Genomic DNA, 24,178 nt, shown 5'->3' with positions numbered 1-24,178 from the left:
ACTTTGTTCTGAACACTATTGTGAACATCCTTTGTGCTTAAACCGTGCCTGGACCTCTTAGAATTAACAGGAATCTATGCGATATCCCCTCATTTTTTCTAAACTCCAGCGAATATAATCATACTCGATTAGGATTAAGTAGTGTCTTCGATTTAAAGACAGCTCACTGCAAATCCAGGAAGGCACAATTGGCGACAGTGGAAAAAGTTTTTTTAAATTTTAACATAAAAATTAAATGTAAGGATACATGTAAGGACATGTAAGGATATGTTTCATACTTTACAACAAGTATATAACCCTTCGATAAATTAAGCAACTTTTAGAAGGATGAAACATCCATGGCTTTCGTTTTTGTGTCAGTGCACATGTTTTCATGTATGATGTATCTGCGCTTGGGAATATGTGTCCGTGTCCATCTCTGTTTCTACCCGTGTGCACACGCTTTAGCACTTTTACCTGACTATCAAATTGTCTATGTTTTGCGTTTTTGTGCTTCACATGTTCTGCACTTTTTGGAGTCCATTGTACCGCTCCCAATCTCACCGGTCCCTGGATCTTATCACTGGATTTCGATCGACACACATTGGATCTAGGTCTTCGTCTAAACACGATCTAGATCAAAAGACATTGGTTTTGCCTACACTGGAGGCTTGTGGCCTGCTCAAGAAACGGATCAGCACTTTGGACGTGAAAACTTACAATGCTACGTTCCACGTGCTGCCAAAAAGTGCTTGGTGGTCGAAGGGGCCTTTGTTGTTGTTAAGCAATCTGACTCTTGACACACCACTTGACATTTCAAACAACAAAACATTGTTTTAAGCAGCATTTTGAACATTGGTATTGTGGCAAATGGCGAGTGGATTACAATTTCTAAATATATTCATATTTATGAATAATATTGTGACACTTCCAAACTGAATGAGCGAGATTGAAATAAACGGCTTCCTGTAACATATCAGCCCAATGTTCGACATGCCGTACTGCATCTGAAATTGACGCCTTCAGTGTTACGACTGGTGTGGAATGCCATGCGGTCAGGAAGAATATTAACACTTCTGATTTCATGATGATAATGGGAAGATCATTGACAAAACGCAAGAAATGGGAGAACGGGTCTGATAGGATTAATTTTTTGCCACAATTGGTTAATGCTGTCTTGTCCTGGAACTTAACAGGAGAAGACAGCACTCCCTCTGACCGCACTTCCGTGGTTTTGTTATGATAATACTTACAAATCGATTATAGTTGGATGGGTTTGCTGACTGTAAATATTTGTATGGGTGTATTTGTGTTTTTAGTGCAGAAGTCTGTACCTGTATCGTGCATTCGTGCATTGGGATATATCGGAAAGCGTGGGAGAAAGGAATGGGCAGAACAAAAAAGTTACGAATCAAATCATATTCAGCCGAATAAAATAACAGATCCAGGTAAATAGGTCTGGAACCAGCAGATGCATGGAATGGTGTGTATTTTGGCGACCATGAGATATCTCAAAACAGATTCAGCTCTCGTGTTCTTTATTAAGGTCACATGCAATTGGAATATTAATTTCAAATTAACGAGAACCAAATGTCATCAAAAATTACATTATTTTCATCCCATATACCTGCCAAATAGTGCGTCCAATCAATTAAAATTATACAATGGCTTTGGGTACAAAGGGACTAATTGAACTAGTATCTATGTGTCTAGCTATCTGTAAGTCTCGCTGTCTTTCTGTCTCTCTTGTCCGCCTGTCCGACTCCCTCTCTGCTTACAAATCTATGAATTTGAACACATTACTTGTGTGGCTATGGTTAAGATTGTATTAATGAAGAGACACTCCTATGAAAAGGATGAAGCATTTTAATGATATTTTACTGCAGCTAATTAGTTCTACTTGCTGTTCAGAAGTCTGAATGTCTACATATCTTTCTCCAGTTACACTAGTCCCTGGACAATGCTGTCCAGATGTGCTGTTCCTGAGCATCAATATCCAACCGTGAAAATTCCTGTGTATCCCTGATCAGCTTCGCTGTCAGATATGAACAATGATGAATGTGTCCGTGAACGTCACTCCGTTGAAACGCGCGAATTTGAGAATCAGTGTCCGTGACAACCCGAAGGCATATCTTCAAGGAGAAACCACCAGAGTCACATAATTCAATCCGAACAAAAGTGAACTGATTCAGTAGATCCAGGGACGGAAATTCGCAAGTCCGTCAAGAGTTTAAAGGTTTTTTTAAATGGTATTTTCTTTCCCTTGACAATTGCGTGGTTCTGAATGGTGCAATGTTTGTAAAAGTGAATTAGTACACTTCGACTTCTTTCCCAACTGTTCCTCCAACCTGAGGCCAGAGGTTTAGACGTTTAGCCCATGGAGGAGTTATCAGTTCTGACTATTAATTTCAACTTTTCCAAAGGTGTTATAGTGGATTCGGAAATGCATCTTTGCTTGTCTCTCTCGCTGCAGATGCTGCCAAATCTGCGGAGTTACTCCAGCACATTCTCTTTGTATTCTGGATGTTCTGAGCTTCATACGACATGCGAATGCTACTTGGTCACCAAGGAAATAATTTCGTCATTGTGCAAAAAAATGTTGTTCGTTAATAATAATGAAAATGAGAAACATGATCAGCAGGTGTGTCTGACAATGAACATGGCATGTTCCCCTCTCCTGACCGCGAACCGGGAAGCAACGGTGAGCCCGCGAAATCATAACCTTTAAACCAGGGAAATAGCATTCTTGCTTAGGTGCACATGCCATTTCAATTAATACTTTATAGACACGTTGCTTACATGGCGGCACGGTAGCACAGTGGTAAGCACTGTTACTTCACAGCTCCAGGTTTGATTCCATGCTTGGATCACTGTCTGTGCGGAGTCTGCTCGTTCTCCCGTGCCTGCGCCGGTTTCCTCCGCGTGCTCAGGTTTCCTCCCACAGTCCAAAGATTTGCAGTTGGAATGGCCATGTTGAACTGCCCTTAGTGTCCAAAAATTGTTAGGTGGGGTTTTGTGGATAGGGAGGAGGTGTGGCCTTAAATAGGACGCTCTTTCCAAGAGACCGGTGCAGACTCGATGGGCCGAATGGCCTCCTTCTGCGCTGTAAATTCTATCAACTATGAATATAAATATTGTAGATCGGTACACAATAAACAAATCATATAGGAAAGGAAAGGCGTTGGGAGATGCATTTGCTCCTTGCACTTTCCAGTCGTCTCTCTGTTTTTATATTCATTCATCCGGCATCCTGGACTGATTCTGATGAGCCAAAACAGAACTACTGTTGGTACGCTTTCTTAAAGAAACACTCACCGCTTTCTTTAGTCTGTTCCTCGTTAGTATAGTGGTGAGTATCTCCGCTTGTCACGCGGGAGATCGGGGTTCAATCCCCCGACGGGGAGGTTAGTTCATTTTGAGATTTATTATTTTCAACGCCTCATTCATTTTCAAACAGATGCAAAGAAATTGATAAAGTAGCAAATTAATCCCGACAGTGCGAAAGGTGGTCATTCGGCCCGAGGCTGATCCCCGCCGAACCTACATATCTTTGGACCCTAAGGCGCAATTGTCGCATGGCCAGTCCACCGAACGTACACTTCTTTGGACTGTGGGAGGCAACCTGAGGAAAACCACGAAGACACGGGAAGAATGTGCAAAACTCCACAGCGACAATAACCCAAAGGCGGAATTTACCTAGGCACCCTGGTGCTGTCAGGCAGCAGGGCTACCCATTGCGCCACCATGTGACCCCAAGCTTGGTTTCTGATAAACGTTAGCATTCAGCAGTAATATTTTCATGGTTGACCATGTCAAAGAGCAATCAGCCTGGAGTGACCGAATTACACTCTGGTGGAGATTCACGGCGCTGATGCGAATTCTGCTCCTGTGCCTCATGTCTATGTAATTAATTGTTTTAAACATATTAAATTCCTTCGGAACGGATCTGAGAGGAATGATTCCACACCTTTCAACAAATGAGTTGCTTTTGTAAATATCGTTCAGCTGCATGTATTCATTAAATTTCTATCGGAAATTTTAAATAACCGAAGGAACTAATAACAAGAACTCAAAGTCACAAGTAGGCTTCAACGAAGTTGCTGTGAAATCCCCTAGTCGCAACATTCCGGCGCCTGTTCAGGGAGGCCGGTACGGGAGTTGTACCCGCTCTGCTGGCATTGTTCTACACTTAAGTCAGCTATTTAGCAGACTATGCTAAACCTACATGACTTATGCCGGCCCTTTGTGACGATTAGGAGATTTTCACAGTAACTTCATTGCATTGTTGATGTAAGCCTTCTTGTGGCACTGATAAAGAATATATTTCAGTCATAAAGAGAGCTTCAGGGCACAGGACAGGGACATTTAAAGACGTTTTCTAAGAATTGATGTAGCTACTGATATCCGGCTGGTGTTAATTTTCCTGTTTTTCTTCCCCTTCTTTTTAAATGGTGCTGTTATATTTGCCACCCTATAATCTTTAGGACCTGCTCTATAGAATTTTAGAAGATTGTTACAGTGCCACTTCCTTTACTACTCTGGGATGGAGATTATCAGGCCGCGGTGATTTGCCAACCTTTAACTTCATTAATTTTCCTAACACCATTTTTTAAAACATAAACTATTTTTCTTGAATTCCACCCTCTCACGATACCCGTGGTTCCCACACATTACTGAGAGGATATCTGTGCACACCGTTGTGAAGGCAGAACCAAAGTGAGTTTGATTATTCTATCACTTCTTTCTGCCACGTTTTAATTTCCTGGCTTCAGACAGTATGGAACATACATTTGTCTTTATATTTTAAAAATCTTTTAATTCTTCTTATTTTCAACATGTTCATCAAATAAACAACAAAAGAAAACAAACAAAACAAATGTTTTGATCTCCCAAATAGCATCCTATTGAGTACAGATCAAAACATCATCCGGAAAATCCAAGTAAAAAGCAAAGAAAAATTAATAATTCAGCAGTAAACCGTGTACTCAAGAACAACAATAACCCCAAACACCCTCCCCCACCCTAATGTTCAATGCAGCCAATTCTCAACAGTGCGGAATTGTAGAACTCTTCCTTCATCCCCTCAGCTCAAACTTCACCTCCTGGAGACTCATAAATATCATTAGATCCCCCCGCCAAGCCGAGGCACAAGGCGGAGACACTGACCACAACTGAACAAGACCCTCCTCCGGGCAATCAACGAGGTGAAGACTAAAACATCTTCACAAGCACCCAGCTGCATCCCTGGACGGTCCAACACACTGAAGCTGACTTCGAGGGGCCTTGGTTCCACGTCCTTGTGCACTAACACTGAGATGACAATGCAAACCTCCCTCCAATACTTCTCCAGCTTCGGATAGGACCAAAATATATGTAGGTCATTTGTGAGGCTCCTTCCACATCGCTCATATACATCCTTCACTCCTTTAAAGAGTTAGCTCATCCACACCCTCGTGAGGTGCTCCCAATAAACGACCTTCAGCTGTATCAGCTCCAACGATGCGCACGAGGTGGAGGCATTCACCCTCCGGAACACCTCACACAACAAACCATCTTCCACAACCTCCCGCAACTCATCCTCCCACTTGGTTTTGATCACCTCCATGGACTCCACATCTCCCCCAGAATCCTTCCAAAGACGGCTGACACCACCCCCTTCCTCGTTCCCCCTGCCGTCAATACCTCTGCCAACAATGAGGTGGCCGGTGCTATCAAGAAGCTCTGAAGCTCCTTCCGAGCAAAGTCCTGGAGCTGCAGGTCCCTAACCCGTCCCCTTGCCCTAGTCTATATTGTCCCCCAACTCTTTCAAACTCGTAAAACATTCCCCCAGGAACAGGTCTTTTAATACGCTGACCCCCTTCTCCTGCCATCTCCGAAAGCTCCCGCTCAGCTTCCCTGTCGCAAATGTATAGTTTCCCCTAATCTGCATCTTCCCTGACCCCGCCCCCAGTTTAAAGTGCTATTTCAACTGCCTCCAAATCTTCAATGTTGCTGCACCACAGTACTGCCAGAGTATTTCTCCGGGGCCTTCGGGAGCAGCGCTGTTGCCAACGCACTCAATCCAGAGCCCCTGCACAGACCCTTCTCCATTCTACCCCATTGGGGCTCCCCCTTCCAAGCCAACTCCTCACCTTCTCGGCATTCTCTATCCGATAGTAACATAACAAATGTATCCCCCCTGCTTGTCGCCCTCTCTGCAGAACCACCTTCCTAACACTGGCTAACTTTCCCCCGCCCCTACCCCTTCACCATAAATAAACAAGAAAACAGTAAGAAGTCTTGCAACACCAGGTTAAAGTCCAACAGGTTTGTTTCGATGTCACTAGCTTTCGGAGCGCTGCTCCTTCCTCCTTTACCTGAGGAAGGAGCTGCGCTCTGAAAGCTAGTGACATCGAAACAAACCTGTTGGACTTTCACCTGGTGTTGCAAGACTTCTTACTGTGCTCACCCCAGTCCAACGCCGGCATCTCCACATCATAAATAAACAAGGTGATCAAAAATCTTCGGCAAAGAGTCCGGCAGCCGCTGAAGGAAAAACAAAAATAGCGGCATCATATTCATTTTAATCACCTGTACCTGACTTGCCAGTGACAGAGGAAGGTTATGGCACCTTGCCAAATCCGCATGTGGCATATGGCGAGTGGATTACAGTTTCTAAATATATTCATGTGCGAAACCCTACCAACTGTCCTGGCTTGACACAATTCACACCTCTTTAACCTCGGGTTACTCCATCTCTGGATCTGTAAAGATTTAATCACCTGCTAATGCTCGCATTCCAAGCATTGTCTGGCATCTTTGAATCTGTCTATGTATATGTTTCTGGAACATACCTCTTCATTCACCTGAGGAAGGAGCAGCGCTCCGAAAGCTAGTGACATCGAAACAAACCTGTTGGACTTTAACGTGGTATTGTAAAACTTCTTACTGTGCTCACCCCAGTCCAACGCCGGCATCTCCACATCATGAATAATATTGTGACACTTCCAAACGGAATGTGCATGAGCGAGATTGAAATAAACGGCTTACTGAAACTTACCAGCCCAATTTTAGACATGCCGTACTGCATCTGAAATCGACTCCTTCAGTGTTACGACTGGTGTGGAAGTCATGCATCAGGACGAATATTAATACGTCTGATTTCATGATGATAATGGGAAGATGATTGAGAAAACGCAAAAAATGGGAGAACGGGTCTGATAGGGTAAATTATTGCCACAATTGGTTAATGCTGTCTTGTCCTGGAACTTAACAGCAGAAGACATCAGTCCCTCTGACCGCACTTCCGTGGTTTTGTTATGATAATACTTACAAATCGATTGTGGTTGGATGGGTTTGCTGACTATAAATATTTGTATGGGTGTATTTGTGTTTTTAGTGCAGAAGTCTGTACCTGTATCGTGCATTCGTGCATTGGGATGTTATCGGAAAGCGTGGGAGAAAGGAATGGGCAGAACAAAAAAGTTACGGATGAAATTATATTCAGCCGAATAAAATAACGGATCCAGGTAAATAGGTCTGGAACCAGCAGATGCATGAAATGGTGTGTATTTTGGCGACCATGAAATATCTCAAAACAGATTCAGCTCTCGTGTTCTTTATTAAGGTCACATGCAATTGGAATATTAATTTCAAATTAACGAGCACCACATGTCATCCAAAACTAAATTATTTTTATCCAATATACCTGTCAAATGGTATGTCCAATCAATTAAAATTATACAATGGCTTTGGGTACAAAGGGACTCATTGAACCAGTATCTCTGTGTCCAGCTATCTGTAAGTCTCCCTGTCTTCCTGTCTCTTTTGTCCGCCTGTCCAACTCACTGTCTGCTTACCAATCTATGATTTTGAATACATTACTTATGTGGCTATGGTTACGGTTGTATTAGTGAAGGGAAACTACTATGAAAAGGATGAAGCATTTTAATGATATTTTACTGCAGCTAATTAGTTCTACTTGCTGTTCAGAAGCCAGAATGTCCAGATATCTTTCTCCAGTTACACTAGTCCCTGGACAATGCTGTCCAGATGTGCTGTTCCTTAGCATCAATATCCAACCATGAAATTCCTGGCTATCCCTGATCAGCTTCGCTGTCAGAGATGAACAATAATGAATGTGTCCTTGAACGTGACACAGTGGAAACGCGCGAATTTGAGAATCAGTGTCCGTGACAACTCGAAGGCATATCTTCAAAGAGAACCCACCAGAGTCACGTAATTCAATCCGAGCAAAAGTGAACTGATTCGGTAGATTCAGGGACGGAAATTCGCAAGCTCCTTCAGGAGTTTAAAGATTTTTTAATGGTATTTTCCCTTGATAATTGCGTGGTTCTGAATGGTGCAACGTTTGTAAAAGTGAATTAGTACACTTCGACTTCTTTCCCAACTGTTCCTCCAACCTGAGGCCAAAGGTTTAGATGTTTACCCCCTGGAGGAGTTATCAGTTCTTGCTTAAATTTAATATTTTTCAAAGATATTATATTGGATTCGGAAATGCATCTTTACTTGTCTCTCTCGCTCCAGATGCTGCCAAATCTGCGGAGTTACTCCAGCACATTCTCTTTGTATTCTGGATGTTCTGAGCTTCATACGACATGCGAATGCTACTTGGTCACCAAGGAAATAATTTCGTCATTGTGCAAAAAAATGTTGTTCGTTAATAATAATGAAAATGAGAAACATGATCGGCAGGTGTGTCTGACAATGAACATGGCATGTTCCCCTCTCCTGACCGCGAACCGGGAAGCAACAGTTTAAACCAGGGAAATAACTTCTTGCTTAGGTGCACATACCATTTCAATGAATACTTTATAGACACGTTGCTTACAGGGCGGCACGGTAGCACAGTGGTTAGCACTATTACTTCACAGCTCCAGGTTTGATTCCATGCTTGAATCAATGTCTGTGCGGAGTCTGCTCGTTCTCCCGTGCCTGCGCCAGTTTCCTCCGCGTGCTCTGGTTTCCTCCCACAGTCCAAAGATTTGCAGTTGGAATGGCCATGTTGAATTGCCCTTCGTGTCCAAAAAATGTTAGGTGGGGTTATGGGGATAGGGAGCAGGTGTGGCCTTAAATAGGACGCTCTTTCCAAGGGCCGGTGCAGACTCGATGGGCCGAATGGCCTCCTTCTGCGCTGAAAGTTCTATGAACTATGAATATAAATATTGTATCTCGGTAGACAATAAACAAATTAATTAGCAAAGGAAAGGCGTTGGGAGATGCATTTGCTCCTTGCAATTTCCAGTCGTCTCTCTCTCTCTGTTTTTATATTCATTCATCCGGCATCCTGGACTGATTCTGATGAGTCCAAACAGAATTACTGTTCGTCCGCTTTCATAACGAAATACTCACCCCTTTTGTTTGTTCCTCGTTAGTATAGTGGTGAGTATCCCCGCCTGTCACGCGGGAGACCGGGGTTCAATTCCCCGACTGGGAGGTTAGTTCGTTGTGAGATTTAGCAGACTATGCTAAACCTACATGACTTTTGCTGGCCCTTTGTGACGATTAGGAGACTTTCACAGTAACTTCATTGCAGTGTTGATGTAAGCCTTCTTGTGACACTGATAAAGAATATATTTCAGTCATAAAGAGAGCTTCAGGGCACAGGACAGGGACATTTTAAGACGTTTTCTAAGAATTGATGTAGCTACTGATATCCGGCTGGTGTTAATTTTCCTCTTTTTCTTCCCCTTCTTTTTAAATGGTGCTGTTATATTTGCCACCCTATAATCTTTAGGACCTGCTCTATAGAATTTTAGAAGATTGTTACAGTGCCACTTCCTTTACTACTCTGGGATGGAGATTATCAGGCCGCAGTGATTTGCCAACCTTTAACTTCATTAATTTTCCTAACACCATTTTTTAAAACATAAACTATTTTTCTTGAATTCCACCCTCTCACGATACCCGTGGTTCCCACACATTACTGAGAGGATATCTGTGCACACCGTTGTGAAGGCAGAACCAAAGTGAGTTTGATTATTCTATCACTTCTTTCTGCCACGTTTTAATTTCCTGGCTTCAGACAGTATGGAACATACATTTGTCTTTTTTTAAAAAAATCTTTTAATTCTTCTTATTTTCAACATGTTCATCCAATAAACAACAAAAGAAAACAAACAAAACAAATGTTTTGATCTCCCAAATAGCATCCTATTGAGTACAGATCAAAACATCATCCGGAAAATCCAAGTAAAAAGCAAAGAAAAATTAATAATTCAGCAGTAAACCGTGCACTCAAGAACAACAATAACCCCAAACACCCTCCCCCACGCAAATGTTCAATGCAACCAATTCTCAACAGTGCGGAATTGTAGAACTCTTCCTTCATCCCCTCAGCTCAAACTTCACCTCCTGGAGACTCATAAATATCAGTAGATCCCCCGCCAAGCCGAGGCACAAGGCAGAGACACTGACCACAACTGAACAAGACCCTCCTCCGGGCAATCAACGAGGTGAAGACTAAAACATCTTCACAAGCACCCAGCTGCATCCCTGGACGGTCCAACACACTGAAGCTGACTTCGAGGGGCCTTGGTTCCACGTCCTTGTGCACTAACACTGAGATGACAATGCAAACCTCCCTCCAATACTTCTCCAGCTTCGGATAGGACCAAAATATGTGTAGGTCATTTGTGAGGCTCCTTCCGCATCGCTCAGATACATCCTTCACTCCTTTAAAGAGTTAGCTCATCCACACCCTCGTGAGGTGCTCCCAATAAACGACCTTCAGCTGTATCAGCTCCAACGATGCGCACGAGGTGGAGGCATTCACCCTCCGGAACACCTCACACAACAAACCATCTTCCACAACCTCCCGCAACTCATCCTCCCACTTGGTTTTGATCACCTCCATGGACTCCACATCTCCCCCAGAATCCTTCCAAAGATGGCTGACACCACCCCCTTCCTCGTTCCCCCTGCCGTCAATACCTCTGCCAACAATGAGGTGGCCGGTGCTATCAAGAAGCTCTGAAGCTCCTTCCGAGCAAAGTCCTGGAGCTGCAGGTACCTAATCCGTCCCCTTGCCCTAGTCTATATTGTCCCCCAACTCTTTCAAACTCGTAAAACATTCCCCCAGGAACAGGTCTTTTAATACGCTGACCCCCTTCTCCTGCCATCTCCGAAAGCTCCCGCCCAGCTTCCCTGGCGCAAACGTATAGTTTCCCCTAATCTGCATCTTCCCTGACCCCGCCCCCAGTTTAAAGTGCTATTTCACCTGCCTCCAAATCTTCAATGTTGCTGCACCACAGTACTGCCAGAGTATTTCTCCGGGGCCTTCGGGAGCAGCGCTGTTGCCAACGCACTCAATCCAGAGCCCCTGCACAGACCCTTCTCCATTCTACCCCATTGGGGCTCCCCCTTCCAAGCCAACTCCTCACCTTCTCGGCATTCTCTATCCGATAGTAACATAACAAATGTATCCCCCCTGCTTGTCGCCCTCTCTGCAGAACCACCTTCCTAACACTGGCTAACTTTCCCCCGCCCCTACCCCTTCACCATAAATAAACAAGAAAACAGTAAGAAGTCTTGCAACACCAGGTTAAAGTCCAACAGGTTTGTTTCGATGTCACTAGCTTTCGGAGCGCTGCTCCTTCCTCCTTTACCTGAGGAAGGAGCAGCACTCTGAAAGCTAGTGACATCGAAACAAACCTGTCGGACTTTAACCTGGTGTTGCAAGACTTCTTACTGTGCTCACCCCAGTCCAACGCCGGTATCTCCACATCATAAATAAACAAGGTGATCAAAAATCTTCGGCAAAGAGTCCGGCAGCCGCTGAAGGAAAAACAAAAATTGCGGCATCATATTCATTTTAATCACCTTCACCTGACTTGCCTGTGACAGAGGAAGGTTATGGCACCTTGCCAAATCCGCTTCTGGCATATGGCGAGTGGATTACAGTTTCTAAATATATTCCTGTGCGAAATCCTACCAACTGTCCTGGCTTGACACAATTCACACCTCTTTAACCTCGGGTTGCTCCATCTCTGGATCTGTAAAGATTTAATCACCTGCTAATGCTCGCATTCCAAGCATTGTCTGGCATCTTTGAATCTGTCTATATATATGTTTCTGGGCCATCCCTCTTCATTCGCCTGAGGAAGGAGCAGCGCTCCGAAAGCTCGTGACATCGAAACAAACCTGTTGGACTTTAACCTGGTGTTGTAAAACTTCTTACTGTGCTCACCCCAGTCCAACGCCGGCATCTCCACATCATGAATAATATTGTGACACTTCCAAACGGAATGTGCGTGAGCGAGATTGAAATAAACGGCTTACTGCAACTTATCAGCCCAATGTCGACATGCCGTACTGCATCTGAAATTGACTCCTTCAGTGTTAGGACTGGTGTGGAAGTCATGCATCAGGACGAATATTAATACTTCTGATTTCATGATGAAAATGGGAAGATGATTGAGAAAACGCAAAAAATGGGAGAACGGGTCTGATAGGGTAAATTATTGCCACAATTGGTTAATGCTGTCTTGTCCTGGAACTTAACAGCAGAAGACATCAGTCCCTCTGACCGCACTTCCGTGGTTTTGTTATGATAATACTTACAAATCGATTGTGGTTGGATGGGTTTGCTGACTATAAATATTTGTATGGGTGTATTTGTGTTTTTAGTGCAGAAGTCTGTACCTGTATCGTGCATTCGTGCATTGGGATGTTATCGGAAAGCGTGGGAGAAAGGAATGGGCAGAACAAAAAAGTTACGGATGAAATCATATTCAGCCGAATAAAATAACGGATCCAGGTAAATAGGTCTGGAACCAGCAGATGCATGAAATGGTGTGTATTTTGGCGACCATGAAATATCTCAAAACAGATTCAGCTCTCGTGTTCTTTATTAAGGTCACATGCAATTGGAATATTAATTTCAAATTAACGAGAACCACATGTCATCCAAACCTAAATTATTTTCATCCAATATACCTGTCAAATGGTATGTCCAATCAATTAAAATTATACAATGGCTTTGGGTACAAAGGGACTCATTGAACCAGTATCTCTGTGTCCAGCTATCTGTAAGTCTCCCTGTCTTCCTGTCTCTTTTGTCCGCCTGTCCAACTCCCTGTCTGCTTACCAATCTATGAATTTGAATACATTACTTATGTGGCTATGGTTACGGTTGTATTAGTGAAGGGAAACTACTATGAAAAGGATGAAGCATTTTAATGATATTTTACTGCAGCTAATTAGTTCTACTTGCTGTTCTGAAGCCAGAATGTCCAGACATCTTTCTCCAGTTACACTAGTCCCTGGACAATGCTGTCCAGATGTGCTGTTCCTTAGCATCAATATCCAACCATGCAAATTCCTGGGTATCCCTGATCAGCTTCGCTGTCAGAGATGAACGATAATGAATGTGTCCTTGAACGTGACACAGTGGAAACGCGCGAATTTGAGAATCAGTGTCCGTGACAACTCGAAGGCATATCTTCAAAGAGAACCCACCAGAGTCACGTAATTCAATCCGAGCAAAAGTGAACTGATTCGGTAGATTCAGGGACGGAAATTCGCAAGCTCCTTCAGGAGTTTAAAGATTTTTTAATGGTATTTTCCCTTGATAATTGCGTGGTTCTGAATGGTGCAACGTTTGTAAAAGTGAATTAGTACACTTCGACTTCTTTCCCAACTGTTCCTCCAACCTGAGGCCAAAAGTTTAGATGTTTACCCCCTGGAGGAGTTATCAGTTCTTGCTTAAATTTAATCTTTTTCAAAGATATTATATTGGATTCGGAAATGCATCTTTACTTGTCTCTCTCGCTCCAGATGCTGCCAAATCTGCGGAGTTACTCCAGCACATTCTCTTTGTATTCTGGATGTTCAGAGCTTCATACGACATGCGAATGCTACTTGGTCACCAAGGAAATAATTTCGTCATTGTGCAAAAAAATGTTGTTCGTTAATAATAATGAAAATGAGAAACATGATCGGCAGGTGTGTCTGACAATGAACATGGCATGTTCCCCTCTCCTGACCGCGAACCTGGAAGCAACAGTTTAAACCAGGGAAATAGCTTCTTGCTTAGGTGCACATACGATTTCAATGAATACTTTATAGACACGTTGCTGACAGGGCGGCACGGTAGCACAGTGGTTAGCACTATTACTTCACAGCTCCAGGTTTGATTCCATGCTTGAATCAATGTCTGTGCGGAGTCTGCTCGTTCTCCCGTGCCTGCGCCAGTTTCCTCCGCGTGCTCTGGTTTCCTCCCACAGTCCAAAGATTTGCAGTTGGAATGGCCATGTTGAATTGCCCTTAGTGTCCAAAAACTGTTAGGTGGGCTTATGGGGATAGGGAGCAGGTGTGGCCTTAAATAGGACGCTCTTTCCAAGGGCCGGTGCAGACTCGATGGGCCGAATGGCCTCCTTCTGCGCTGTAAGTTCTATGAACTATGAATATAAATATTGTATCTCGGTAGACAATAAACAAATTAATTAGCAAAGGAAAGGCGTTGGGAGATGCATTTGCTCCTTGCAATTTCCAGTCGTCTCTCTCTCTCTGTTTTTATATTCATTCATCCGGCATCCTGGACTGATTCTGATGAGTCCAAACAGAATTGCTGTTCGTCCGCTTTAATAACGAAATACTCACCTTTTTTTTGTCTGTTCCTCGTTAGTATAGTGGTGAGTATCCCCGCCTGTCACGCGGGACACCGGGGTTCAATTCCCCGACGGGGAGGGTCGTTCGTTTTGAGATTTATTATTTTCAACGCCTCATTCATTTTCAAACAGATGCAAAGAAATTGATAAAGTAGCAAATCAATCCCGACAGTGCGAAAGGTGGTCATTCGGCCCGAGGCTAATCCCCGCCGAACCTGCATATTTTTGGACCCGAAGGCGCAATTGTGGCATGGCCAGTCCAGCGAACGTACACTTCTTTGGACTGTGGGAGGCAACCTGAGGAAAACCACGAAGACACGGGAAGAATGTGCAAAACTCCACAGCGACAATAACCCGAAGGCGGAATTGACCGAGGCACACTGGTGCTGTCAGGCAACAGGGCTACCCATTGCGCCACCATGTGACCCCAAGCTTGATTTCTGATAAACGTTAGCATTCAGCAGTAATATTTTCATGGTTGACTATGTCAAAGAGCAATCAGCCTGTAGTGACCGAATTACACTCTGGTGGAGATTCACGACGCTGATGCGAATTCTGCTCCTGTGCCTCATGTCTATGTAATTAATTGTTTTAAACACATTAAATTCCTTCGGAACGGATCTGAGAGGAATGATTCCACACCTTTCAACAAATGAGTTGCTTTTGTAAATATCGTTCAGCTGCATGTATTCATTAAATTTCTATCGGAAATTTTAAATAACCGAAGGAACTAATAACAAGAACTCAACGTCACAAGTAGGCTTCAAGAAGTTACTGTGAAATCGCCTAGTCGCCACATTCCGGCGCCTGTTCAGGGAGGCCGGTACGGGAGTTGTACCTGCGCTGCTGGCATTGTTCTACACTTAAGTCAGCTATTTAGCAGACTATGCCAAACCTTCATGACTTATGCTGGCCCTTTGTGACGATTAGGAGACTTTCACAGTAACTTCATTGCAGTGTTGATGTAAGCCTTCTTGTGACACTGATAAAGAATATATTTCAGTCATAAAGAGAGCTTCAGGGCACAGGACAGGGACATTTAAAGACGTTTTCTAAGAATTGATGTAGCTACTGATATCCGGCTGGTGTTAATTTTCCTCTTTTTCTTCCCCTTCTTTTTAAATGGTGCTGTTATATTTGCCACCCTATAATCTTTAGGACCTGCTCTATAGAATTTTAGAAGATTGTTACAGTGCCACTTCCTTTACTACTCTGGGATGGAGATTATCAGGCCGCAGTGATTTGCCAACCTTTAACTTCATTAATTTTCCTAACACCATTTTTTAAAACATAAACTATTTTACTTGAATTCCACCCTCTCACGATACCGTGGTTCCCACACATTTCTGAGAGGATATCTGTGCACACCGTTGTGAAGGCAGAACCAAAGTGAGTTTGATTATTCTATCACTTCTTTCTGCCACGTTTTAATTTCCTGGCTTCAGACAGTATGGAACATACATTTGTCTTTATATTTTAAAAATCTTTTAATTCTTCTTATTTTCAACATGTTCATCAAATAAACAACAAAAGAAAACAAACAAAACAAATGTTTTGATCTCCCAAAGAGCATTCTATTGAGTACAGATCAAAACATCATCCGGAAAATCCAAGTAAAAAGCAAAGAAAATTTAATAATTCAGCAGTAAACCGTGTACTCAAGAACAACAATAACCCCAAACACCCTCCCCCACCCTAATGTTCAATGCAACCAATTCTCAACAGTGCAGAATTGTAGAACTCTTCCTTCATCCCCTCAGCTCAAACTTCACCTCCTGGAGACTCATAAATATCAGTAGATCCCCCCGGCAAGCCGAGACACAAGGCGGAGACACTGACCACAACTGAACAAGACCCTCCTCCGGGCAATCAACGAGGTGAAGACTAGAAGACTAAAACATCTTCACAAGCACCCAGCTGCATCCCTGGACGGTCCAACACACTGAGGCTGACTTCGAGGGGCCTTGGTTCCACGTCCTTGTGCACTAACACTGAGATGACAATGCAAACCTCCCTCCAATGCTTCTCCAGCTTCGGATAGGACCAAAATATATGTAGGTCATTTGTGAGGCTCCTTCCGCATCGCTCAGATACATCCTTCACTCCTTTAAAGAGTTAGCTCATCCACACCCTCGTGAGGTGCTCTCAATAAACCACCTTCAGCTGTATCAGCTCCAACGATGCGCACGAGGTGGAGGCATTCACCCTCCGGAACACCTCACACAACAAACCATCTTCCACAACCTCCCGCAACTCATCCTCCCACTTGGTTTTGATCACCTCCATGGACTCCACATCTCCCCCAGAATCCTTCCAAAGATGGCTGACACCACCCCCTTCCTCGTTCCCCCTGCCGTCAATACCTCTGCCAACAATGAGGTGGCCGGTGCTATCAAGAAGCTCTGAAGCTCCTTCCGAGCAAAGTCCTGGAGCTGCAGGTACCTAACCCGTCCCCTTGCCCTAGTCTATATTGTCCCCCAACTCTTTCAAACTCGTAAAACATTCCCCCAGGAACAGGTCTTTTAATACGCTGACCCCCTTCTCCTGCCATCTCCGAAAGCTCCCGCCCAGCTTCCCTGGCGCAAACGTATAGTTTCCCCTAATCTGCATCTTCCCTGACCCCGCCCCCAGTTTAAAGTGCTATTTCACCTGCCTCCAAATCTTCAATGTTGCTGCACCACAGTACTGCCAGAATATTTCTCCGGGGCCTTCGGGAGCAGCGCTGTTGCCAACGCACTCAATCCAGAGCCCCTGCACAGACCCTTCTCCATTCTATCCCATTGGGGCTCCCCCTTCCAAGCCAACTCCTCACCTTCTCGGCATTCTCTATCCAATAGTAACATAACAAATTTATCCCCCCTGCTTGTCGCCCTCTCTGCAGAACCACCTTCCTAACACTGGCTAACTTTCCCCCGCCCCTACCCCTTCACCATAAATAAACAAGAAAACAGTAAGAAGTCTTGCAACACCAGGTTAAAGTCCAACAGGTTTGTTTCGATGTCACTAGCTTTCGGAGCGCTGCTCCTTCCTCCTTTACCTGAGGAAGGAGCAGCGGTCTGAAAGCTAGTGACATCGAAACAAACCTGCCGGACTTTAACCTGTTGTTGCAAGACTTCTTACTGTGCTCAACCCAGTCCAACGCCGGTATCTCCACATCATAAATGAACAAGGTGATCAAAAATCTTCGGCAAAGAGTCCGGCAGCCACTGAAGGAAAAACAAAAATTGCGGCATCATATTCATTTTAATCACCTGCACCTGACTTGCCTGTGACAGAGGAAGGTTATGGCACCTTGCCAAATCCGCTTGTGGCATATGGCGAGTGGATTACAGTTTCTAAATATATTCCTGTGCGAAATCCTACCAACTGTCCTGGCTTGACACAATTCACACCTCTTTAACCTCGGGTTACTCCATCTCTGGATCTGTAAAGATTTAATCACCTGCTAATGCTCGCATTCCAAGCATTGTCTGGCATCTTTGAATCTGTCTATATATATGTTTCTGGGCCATCCCTCTTCATTCACCTGAGGAAGGAGCAGCGCTCCGAAAGCTAGTGACATCGAAACAAACCTGTTGGACTTTAACCTGGTGTTGTAAAACTTCTTACTGTGCTCACCCCAGTCCAACGCCGGCATCTCCACATCATGAATAATATTGTGACACTTCCAAACGGAATGTGCGTGAGCGAGATTGAAATAAACGGCTTACTGCAACTTATCAGCCCAATGTCGACATGCCGTACTGCATCTGAAATTGACTCCTTCAGTGTTACGACTGGTGTGGAAGTCATGCATCAGGACGAATATTAATACTTCTGATTTCATGATGAAAATGGGAAGATGATTGAGAAAACCCAAAAAATGGGAGAACGGGTCTGATAGGGTAAATTATTGCCACAATTGGTTAATGCTGTCTTGTCCTGGAACTTAACAGCAGAAGACATCAGTCCCTCTGACCGCACTTCCGTGGTTTTGTTATGATAATACTTACAAATCGATTGTGGTTGGATGGGTTTGCTGACTATAAATATTTGTATGGGTGTATTTGTGTTTTTAGTGCAGAAGTCTGTACCTGTATCGTGCATTCGTGCATTGGGATGTTATCGGAAAGCGTGGGAGAAAGGAATGGGCAGAACAAAAAAGTTACGGATGAAATCATATTCCGCCGAATAAAATACCGGATCCAGGTAAATAGGTCTGGAACCAGCAGATGCATGAAATGGTGTGTATTTTGGCGACCATGAAATATCTCAAAACAGATTCAGCTCTCGTGTTCTTTATTAAGGTCACATGCAATTGGAATATTAATTTCAAATTAACGAGAACCACATGTCATCCAAACCTAAATTATTTTCATCCAATATACCTGTCAAATGGTATGTCCAATCAATTAAAATTATACAATGGCTTTGGGTACAAAGGGACTCATTGAACCAGTATCTCTGTGTCCAGCTATCTGTAAGTCTCCCTGTCTTCCTGTCTCTTTTGTCCGCCTGTCCAACTCCCTGTCTGCTTACCAATCTATGAATTTGAATACATTACTTATGTGGCTATGGTTACGGTTGTATTCGTGAAGGGAAACTACTATGAAAAGGATGAAGCATTTTAATGATATTTTACTGCAGCTAATTAGTTCTACTTGCTGTTCTGAAGCCAGAATGTCCAGACATCTTTCTCCAGTTACACTAGTCCCTGGACAATGCTGTCCAGATGTGCTGTTCCTTAGCATCAATATCCAACCATGCAAATTCCTTGGTATCCCTGATCAGCTTCGCTGTCAGAGATGAACAATAATGAATGTGTCCTTGAACGTGACACAGTGGAAACGCGCGAATTTGAGAATCAGTGTCCGTGACAACTCGAAGGCATATCTTCAAAGAGAACCCACCAGAGTCACGTAATTCAATCCGAGCAAACGTGAACTGATTCGGTAGATTCAGGGACGGAAATTCGCAAGCTCCTTCAGGAGTTTAAAGATTTTTTAATGTTATTTTCCCTTGATAATTGCGTGGGTCTGAATGGTGCAACGTTTGTAAAAGTGAATTAGTACACTTCGACTTCTTTCCCAACTGTTCCTCCAACCTGAGGCCAAAGGTTTAGATGTTTACCCCCTGGAGGAGTTATCAGTTCTTGCTTAAATTTAATATTTTTCAAAGATATTATATTGGATTCGGAAATGCATCTTTGCTTGTCTCTCTCGCTCCAGATGCTGCCAAATCTGCGGAGTTACTCCAGCACATTCTCTTTGTATTCTGGATGTTCTGAGCTTCATACGACATGCGAATGCTACTTGGTCACCAAGGAAATAATTTCGTCATTGTGCAAAAAAATGTTGTTCGTTAATAATAATGAAAATGAGAAACATGATCGGCAGGTGTGTCTGACAATGAACATGGCATGTTCCCCTCTCCTGACCGCGAACCGGGAAGCAACAGTTTAAACCAGGGAAATAGCTTCTTGCTTAGGTGCACATACCATTTCAATGAATACTTTATAGACACGTTGCTGACAGGGCGGCACGGTAGCACAGTGGTTAGCACTATTACTTCACAGCTCCAGGTTTGATTCCATGCTTGAATCAATGTCTGTGCGGAATCTGCTCGTTCTCCCGTGTCTGCGCCAGTTTCCTCCGCGTGCTCTGGTTTCCTCCCACAGTCCAAAGATTTGCAGTTGGAATGGCCATGTTGAATTGCCCTTAGTGTCCAGAAAATGTTAGGTGGGGTTATGGGGATAGGGAGCAGGTGTGGCCTTAAATAGGACGCTCTTTCCAAGGGCCGGTGCAGACTCGATGGGCCGAATGGCCTCCTTCTGCGCTGTAAGTTCTATGAACTATGAATATAAATATTGTATCTCGGTAGACAATAAACAAATTAATTAGCAAAGGAAAGGCGTTGGGAGATGCATTTGCTCCTTGCAATTTCCAGTCCTCTCTCTCTCTCTGTTTTTATATTCATTCATCCGGCATCCTGGACTGATTCTGATGAGTCCAAACAGAATTACTGTTCGTCCGCTTTCATAACGAAATACCCACCCCTTTCTTTTGTCTGTTCCTCGTTAGTATAGTGGTGCGTATCCCCGCCTGTCACGCGGGAGACCGGGGTTCAATTCCCCGACGGGGAGGTTAGTTCGTTTTGAGATTTATTATTTTCAACGCCTCATTCATTTTCAAACAGATGCAAAGAAATTGCTAAAGTAGCAAATTAATCCCGACAGTGCGAAAGGTGGTCATTCGGCCCGAGGCTGATCCCCGCCGAACCTACATATCTTTGGACCCTAAGGCGCAATTGTAGCATGGCCAGTCCACCGAACGTACACTTCTTTGGACTGTGGGAGGCAACCTGAGGAAAACCACGAAGACACGGGAAGAATGTGCAAAACTCCACAGCACACAATAACCCAAAGGCGGAATTTACCTAGGCACCCTGGTGCTGTCAGGCAGCAGGGCTACCCATTGCGCCACCATGTGACCCCAAGCTTGGTTTCTGATAAACGTTAGCATTCAGCAGTAATATTTTCATGGTTGACCATGTCAAAGAGCAATCAGCCTGGAGTGACCGAATTACACTCTGGTGGAGATTCACGGCGCTGATGCGAATTCTGCTCCTGTGCCTCATGTCTATGTAATTAATTGTTTTAAACATATTAAATTCCTTCGGAACGGATCTGAGAGGAATGATTCCACACCTTTCAACAAATGAGTTGCTTTTGTAAATATCGTTCAGCTGCATGTATTCATTAAATTTCTATCGGAAATTTTAAATAACCGAAGGAACTAATAACAAGAACTCAATGTCACAAGTAGGCTTCAACGAAGTTGCTGTGAAATCCCCTAGTCGCCACATTCCGGCGCCTGTTCAGGGAGGCCGGTACGGGAGTTGTACCCGCGCTGCTGGCATTGTTCTACACTTAAGTCAGCTATTTAGCAGACTATGCTAAACCTACATGACTTATGCCGGCCCTTTGTGACGATTAGGAGACTTTCACAGTAACTTCATTGCATTGTTGATGTAAGCCTTCTTGTGACACTGATAAAGAATATATTTCAGTCATAAAGAGAGCTTCAGGGCACAGGACAGGGACATTTAAAGACGTTTTCTAAGAATTGATGTAGCTACTGATATCCGGCTGGTGTTAATTTTCCTGTTTTTCTTATCCCTTCTTTTTAAATGGTGCTGTTATATTTGCCACCCTATAATCTTTAGGACCCGCTCTATAGAATTTTAGAAGATTGTTACAGTGCCACTTCCTTTACTACTCTGGGATGGAGATTATCAGGCCGCGGTGATTTGCCAACCTTTAACTTCATTAATTTTCCTAACACCATTTTTTAAAACATAAACTATTTTTCTTGAATTCCACCCTCTCACGATACCCGTGGTTCCCACACATTACTGAGAGGATATCTGTGCACACCGTTGTGAAGGCAGAACCAAAGTGAGTTTGATTATTCTATCACTTCTTTCTGCCACGTTTTAATTTCCTGGCTTCAGACAGTATGGAACATACATTTGTCTTTATATTTTAAAAATCTTTTAATTCTTCTTATTTTCAACATGTTCATCAAATAAACAACAAAAGAAAACAAACAAAACAAATGTTTTGATCTCCCAAATAGCATCCTATTGAGTACAGATCAAAACATCATCCGGAAAATCCAAGTAAAAAGCAAAGAAAAATTAATAATTCAGCAGTAAACCGTGTACTCAAGAACAACAATAACCCCAAACACCCTCCCCCACCCTAATGTTCAATGCAGCCAATTCTCAACAGTGCGGAATTGTAGAACTCTTCCTTCATCCTCTCAGCTCAAACTTCACCTCCTGGAGACTCATAAATATCATTAGATCCCCCCCGCCAAGCCGAGGCACAAGGCGGAGACACTGACCACAACTGAACAAGACCCTCCTCCGGGCAATCAACGAGGTGAAGACTAAAACATCTTCACAAGCACCCAGCTGCATTCCTGGACGGTCCAACACACTGAAGCTGACTTCGAGGGGCCTTGGTTCCACGTCCTTGTGCACTAACACTGAGATGACAATGCAAACCTCCCTCCAATACTTCTCCAGCTTCGGATAGGACCAAAATATATGTAGGTCATTTGTGAGGCTCCTTCCACATCGCTCATATACATCCTTCACTCCTTTAAAGAGTTAGCTCATCCACACCCTCGTGAGGTGCTCCCAATAAACCACCTTCAGCTGTATCAGCTCCAACGATGCGCACGAGGTGGCGGCATTCACCCTCCGGAACACCTCACACAACAAACCATCTTCCACAACCTCCCGCAACTCATCCTCCCACTTGGTTTTGATCACCTCCATGGACTCCACATCTCCCCCAGAATCCTTCCAAAGACGGCTGCCACCACCCCCTTCCTCGTTCCCCCTGCCGTCAATACCTCTGCCAACAATGAGGTGGCCGGTGCTATCAAGAAGCTCTGAAGCTCCTTCCGAGCAAAGTCCTGGAGCTGCAGGTCCCTAACCCGTCCCCTTGCCCTAGTCTATATTGTCCCCCAACTCTTTCAAACTCGTAAAACATTCCCCCAGGAACAGGTCTTTTAATACGCTGACCCCCTTCTCCTGCCATCTCCGAAAGCTCCCGCTCAGCTTCCCTGTCGCAAATGTATAGTTTCCCCTAATCTGCATCTTCCCTGACCCCGCCCCCAGTTTAAAGTGCTATTTCAACTGCCTCCAAATCTTCAATGTTGCTGCACCACAGTACTGCCAGAGTATTTCTCCGGGGCCTTCGGGAGCAGCGCTGTTGCCAACGCACTCAATCCAGAGCCCCTGCACAGACCCTTCTCCATTCTACCCCATTGGGGCTCCCCCTTCCAAGCCAACTCCTCACCTTCTCGGCATTCTCTATCCGATAGTAACATAACAAATGTATCCCCCCTGCTTGTCGCCCTCTCTGCAGAACCACCTTCCTAACACTGGCTAACTTTCCCCCGCCCCTACCCCTTCACCATAAATAAACAAGAAAACAGTAAGAAGTCTTGCAACACCAGGTTAAAGTCCAACAGATTTGTTTCGATGTCACTAGCTTTCGGAGCGCTGCTCCTTCCTCCTTTACCTGAGGAAGGAGCTGCGCTCTGAAAGCTAGTGACATCGAAACAAACCTGTTGGACTTTCACCTGGTGTTGCAAGACTTCTTACTGTGCTCACCCCAGTCCAACGCCGGCATCTCCACATCATAAATAAACAAGGTGATCAAAAATCTTCGGCAAAGAGTCCGGCAGCCGCTGAAGGAAAAACAAAAATAGCGGCATCATATTCATTTTAATCACGTGCACCTGACTTGCCAGTGAGAGAGGAAGGTTATGGCACCTTGCCAAATCCGCATGTGGCATATGGCGAGTGGATTACAGTTTCTAAATATATTCATGTGCGAAACCCTACCAACTGTCCTGGCTTGACACAATTCACACCTCTTTAACCTCGGGTTACTCCATCTCTGGATCTGTAAAGATTTAATCACCTGCTAATGCTCGCATTCCAAGCATTGTCTGGCATCTTTGAATCTGTCTATGTATATGTTTCTGGAACATACCTCTTCATTCACCTGAGGAAGGAGCAGCGCTCCGAAA

The 24,178-nt window shown here is 44.1% G+C and overlaps 4 non-coding genes across 4 annotated transcripts; all 4 read left to right on the top strand.

The window, feature by feature from the left end:
* Positions 1 to 3,311: 3,311 nt before the first annotated feature.
* On the top strand, positions 3,312 to 3,383 carry trnad-guc (transfer RNA aspartic acid (anticodon GUC)). The gene has a single exon. It is a non-coding gene; the product is annotated as a tRNA-Asp (tRNA).
* A 5,960-nt stretch (positions 3,384 to 9,343) lies between these two features.
* trnad-guc (transfer RNA aspartic acid (anticodon GUC)) lies at positions 9,344 to 9,415 on the top strand. Its single transcript has one exon. It is a non-coding gene; the product is annotated as a tRNA-Asp (tRNA).
* A 5,180-nt stretch (positions 9,416 to 14,595) lies between these two features.
* On the top strand, positions 14,596 to 14,667 carry trnad-guc (transfer RNA aspartic acid (anticodon GUC)). The gene has a single exon. It is a non-coding gene; the product is annotated as a tRNA-Asp (tRNA).
* A 5,970-nt stretch (positions 14,668 to 20,637) lies between these two features.
* trnad-guc (transfer RNA aspartic acid (anticodon GUC)) lies at positions 20,638 to 20,709 on the top strand. The gene has a single exon. It is a non-coding gene; the product is annotated as a tRNA-Asp (tRNA).
* Positions 20,710 to 24,178: the final 3,469 nt, after the last annotated feature.

This window comes from Scyliorhinus torazame, chromosome 14 (assembly GCF_047496885.1).
Source record: "Scyliorhinus torazame isolate Kashiwa2021f chromosome 14, sScyTor2.1, whole genome shotgun sequence".
NCBI classification, from domain to species: Eukaryota; Metazoa; Chordata; class Chondrichthyes; order Carcharhiniformes; family Scyliorhinidae; genus Scyliorhinus; species Scyliorhinus torazame.
The sequence above is the reverse complement of the archived record's forward strand: the minus strand, read 5'-3'. Positions and strand labels throughout refer to the sequence as shown.